The following is a 5,266-nucleotide window of genomic DNA, read 5'->3' on the forward strand; positions in this document are numbered from 1 at the left end:
AAAGTATTGGTTATAAAGAAACATATCCATAAATGGTAATAAAATCATTTTCTCCAACATTCCCTCCTGTTTATCATTCATCCTGTTCCTTTTCCAGGTACACCCCGCTACCTTCTAAGGTACTTTACTGTAGATAACAAACAAAAAACATTATATCATTGTATCAGTTTTAACTGAAGTATTGACTCGTGAAAATACTTCATAATCATCCCCTGCAAAGTTTCCCATAAAATACATGTCTGAAAACGTAGAATAAATCATTTTTCTCATTAATTTCACAACACGGTAACACACAGCTCAGATACATGCAAATCAGGAACAACACACACTTTCAAAAGGCGTTTACCAGACAACCCTGCAAACAACCATTTGGAGACACCATCAGCTGTAACATAGTCTTTCTCAACTGCTTTACGTAGCATGGTGAGGTTGTTTATGGCCTGTTTGATTACCTGTCCATCATGCGTAAGGCTGTTAGTTGTTCTTTGATATCTTTCAATGCTGCTGTAGTGCTACTAAGAAATACCTCAAATCAATAGTCAATGGTTTCCATTCTCAACATAAGTTTTCCAGTTCCTAGCCAAGGGGAAAAGAGCAAGTCCAACTTTCTGACCGTTGGACCATAGCTTGTGGTCATTGAGGACATCAGTTCCCTACAGGCAGGGGCGTCAGTTTGTGTTGAAAAGTGGTGGGGAAAAATTAGATCAAATGAAAAAATATTACAGCAGGACGGGAAAAATATTGAGTAACGACGCATCAAAAATGTGTCAACAACACAAAAATACTCAGCATAAAACCCTCAACAATGTTGAGTGCACATGTAACAGTACCTGCAACACCAGCTCAACCGAACAGTGCCAAAGCACCTACTGTAGACAACAGCACGTTAAGTCAATGATTACACTGATATATGTAAAAGAAAACACACTATAAGCACACAACGCAACATATCAAAACCTGGATCACAAAACCAGTCGTACACTGCAAAAAATGATGTTTAAGAAAATATTTTCTTTGAATTTTTGTCTTGTTTTCAGTAAAAATATCTAAAAATTCTTAAATTAAGATGCTTTTTCTTGATGAGCAAAATGACCTAAGAAAATAACAAAAGATTTTAGACCAAAAATACCAAATGTAAGTGATTTTGTGCATAAAACACACATTGCTTGTTTTATGCACAAAATCACTTAAATTTGAGATTTTTGGTCTAAAAACTAGACTTTTGCTCATCAAGAAAAAGCATCTTAATTTAAAGGATTAGTCCATTTTCTTAAAAGAAAAATCCAGATAATTTACTCACCACCATGTCATCCAAAATGTTGATGTCTTTCTTTGTTCAGTCGAGAAGAAATTATGTTTTTTGAGGAAAACATTGCAGGATTTTTCTCACTTTAATGAACTTTATTAGAGCCCAACATTTAATACTTAACTCAACACTTGAAGTTTTTTTTCAACGGAGTTTCAAAGGACTATAAACAATCCCAAACAAGGCATAAGGGTCTTATCTAGCAAAACAATTGTCATTTTTGACAATAAAAATAACAAATATACACTTTTAAACCACAACTTCTCGTCATGTAGATCCGCGCAATACGTCATGACGTCAAGAGGTCACAGAGGACGAACGCGAAACTTTGCCCCAGTGTTTACAAGCGTCTTGAAAGAGGACTGTTCCTACGTTGTTGTATGTCAACTGATACTAATTAATGTCTTTGTGGCAGTTTATTGTTTAAAATGGTCCGCAAATGTGCATTTTATATATGTAACACGTAACCTCCCTACGTCACTACGCATTTACGTTAGGTCGCGCTGAACCGGACCTAGACAAAAAGTTGTGGTTTAAAAATACATATTTTTTATTTTTCTTGTCAAATATGACAATCGTATTGCTAGATAAGACCCTTATGCCTCGTTTGGGATCATTTATAGACCTTTGAAACTCCGTTGAAAAAAACTGTTAAGTGTTGAGTTAAGTATTAAATGTTGGGCTCTATTAAAGTCCATTAAAATGAGAAAAATCCTGCAATGTTTTCCTCAAAAAACAGAATTTCTTCTGGACTGAACAAAGAAAGACATCAACATGGTGGTGAGTAAATTATCTGGATTTTTATTTTAAGAAAATGGAATATTCCTATAAGAATTTTTAGATGTTTACTGAAAACAAGTCAAAAATACTAATATTTTTTTTCTTGAAAATCTGACTTTCTTTCTTAGTATTTTTATCTTGTTTTCAGTAGAAATATCTAAAAATTCTTAAATCAAGATGTATTTTCTTGATGATCAAAATGACATAAGAAAATAAGTCAAATTTTTAGACAAAAACTATACAATTTAAGTGAATTTGTGCTTAAAACAAGCAAAAATATCTGCCAATGGGGTGAGAAATTTTTGCTTAAATTAAGTGTTTAAGAAAAAAGAAATCTTATTTTTAGATTTTTTTCTCACCCCATTGGCAGATATTTTTGCTTGTTTTAATCACAAATTCACATAAATTTTATATTTTTGTCTAAAAACTAGACTTATTTTGCGAATCAAGAAAAAGGATCTTGATTTTAGAATTTTTTGATATTTTTACTGAAAACAAGACAAAAATACTAAGTAAGAAAGTAATTTTTGCAGTGTAAGTCACACAGGTATTGTTTGATTTTTCAGAACATTTAAAAAAAAAATGCTTTCAAAAAGTGGTGGGGACAAAATCAGCAATTTCAAAAAGAGGTGGGGACATGTCACCGTCCCCAGTGTAAATGACACCTATGCCCACAGGGAGTCGTGCTTCTTGAAGAGATCTCTTTTGGTGCGATGTTGAACTTCCTTTGTGGTGATGATGAAAGAGTGATCTGTTGGTAGGGTGGGGGCACACCAGCGTTTACAGTTCTGTTTGGGCACTTTTCAAAGAAAAACCTCGTCTCCAATGGTCACAGTGTTTTCATAACAAATAAACTGTGCACTCGGAGGAGCATGGACTGGGCCGTACATTTTATGTCACAGTGTTAAACTGTGTTCTGTGCTTGTGTGTGTTTATTGTGTCAGTCACTGATCATCAGCATCACCTGGACTCATTAGTTAATTACCTGCCTCTTGTCACCAGCTGTTACCAATCACCTTTTGTATAAATGCTGTGTCTTGGTTTGTGTCTTTGTGGGATTGTTGTTCTATGTCACTGGTTGTTTGCTCCTGTTTACCATCTGTGTTACTCCTTGGAATGTCTAGTGATGGGAGAAACGAAGCTTTTCGAAGCTTCGAATCAATTGAACCAATTGCTTCGAAAATTGATTCAGTTTTTCGAAGCAGTTCGAAACCCACACACGCTGGCGACCCCTGCTGGTCAAATTAGTGTATAAGCAGATGTGTCCAAACATTTTGCACTTTTTTTACAAAATAATAGCAAGATTTTTTTTAAAATATGTTAAAAAAAATATTTAACTTAATTAAGACATAGTTAAAAGTGTATTATGTGTTTTTAGTTTTATTTAGGGCAAACAAATGAATAAAACTAACTACCCTTTTAATTATGCACATTTTTGTCATTAAATCTGTCAATAAACAAAAAGTAGACAACATGGCAGTGTTATTAGTCAGAAGGATGAATGTTTTATGGACTTTCATAATAAAACTGACCCGAGTTCACCTAAACTTATTAGACACTGGTCATGTGATCAACTCCCCCTAGTGGTGAACCATCGGATTTTCGAAACAGTTATGACGTAATGAAGCCTCGTTTGCTAAAATCACGTGACTTGGGCCAGTTTGAAACAAGCTCCGAACCACTGATTCGAAACAAAAGATTCGTATATGTTTCGAAGCATCATGAAGCAGTGCTTCGAAAACGACCATCACTATGAATGTCTACTGTTTGTACTACTGTGAGCTTTAATTATGTTTATTAAGTGTTCATGCAGAAAAGGTGTTTATTTATTTATTTGGTTGGTCTGTGTTATGACCGTGAGTGCTTTGTTCTGTGAAAATAACTATTGCGAGTTAAGAACCTTTACTAGACAAATTATGCGAATTCTTTGTTGAAGAGAAAAGTTTTCTCTGATTCTAGGACATCGGTTGGTAAATCATTCCAGAGCTTAGGGGCTAAGTAGGAAAAGGATCTTCCACTTTTAGACACTTTTGATAGTCTAGGGGTAATCAATAGACCAGAATTTTGTGACCGTAGTGTGCGTGATGGATTGTATTCTGATAGTAATTCTCTAAGATATGAGGGTGCTAAGCCATTTAAAGCTTTGTAGGTGATTAGTGATATTTTAAATTGGATGCGATATTTAACTGGTAGCCAGTGTAAAGATGCCAGAATTGGGCTTATGTGGTCATACTTCTTAGATCGAGTAAGTACCCTTGCAGAAGCGTTTTGAACTAGCTGAAGCTTGTTGACCTGATTTGAATGGCATCCCCCGAGTAGCGAGTTACAATAGTCTATTCTAGAGGTCATAAAAGCATGAATAAGCTTCTCTGTGTCAGATGTAGACAGTATATGGCGTATTTTTGAGATATTTCTAAGATGGAAGAATGCTGTGCGGCAGACGTTCGCGATATGACTATCAAAGGATAAGTTGCTGTCGAACATCACACCTAAGTTCCTAACCGTGGAAGATGGCACCACAGTACAGCCATCTATGTGCAATTTGTAATCTGACATATTATGTTTGTAGCGATTTGGTTCAATAATAAGTATCTCTGTCTTATTGGAGTTGAGCTTAAGAAAGTTATGTGCCATCCAGTCACTAACATCGCTAATGCAGTCTTTTAGCTTAGAAAACGTGCGTGTTTCGCTGGGATGCGAGGAGATGTAAAGCTGGGTATCATCCGCATAGCAGTGAAAACTTATGTTATGTTTCCTGATAATGTCTCCTAGGGGTAACATGTATAACGAGAACAGGATAGGACCTAAAACTGATCCCTGCGGTACACCGTATTTAACCAGGGAGTGATATGACTCTTCCTCATTTACATAAACAAAGTGATAGCGATTGGTTAGATATGACCTAAACCAGGCTAGCGCCTGACCACTGATACCAACATAGTTTTCTAGTCTATTGAGTAATAATGTGTGATCTATTGTGTCAAAGGCTGCACTAAGGTCTAGTAATATAAGAATTGAGATTTCACCACGATCGGATGTTAATAGGAGGTCATTTTTAACTCTAAGCAACGCTGTCTCTGTGCTATGGTGGGGCCTGAATCCGGATTGGAACTTTTCATATGTACTATTATTTGTCAAGAATGTGCGTAACAGGCTTGCCACTACATTTTCTAATATTTT

The sequence above is a fragment of the Paramisgurnus dabryanus genome, chromosome 21, assembly GCF_030506205.2.
Source record: "Paramisgurnus dabryanus chromosome 21, PD_genome_1.1, whole genome shotgun sequence".
NCBI classification, from domain to species: domain Eukaryota; kingdom Metazoa; phylum Chordata; class Actinopteri; order Cypriniformes; family Cobitidae; genus Paramisgurnus; species Paramisgurnus dabryanus.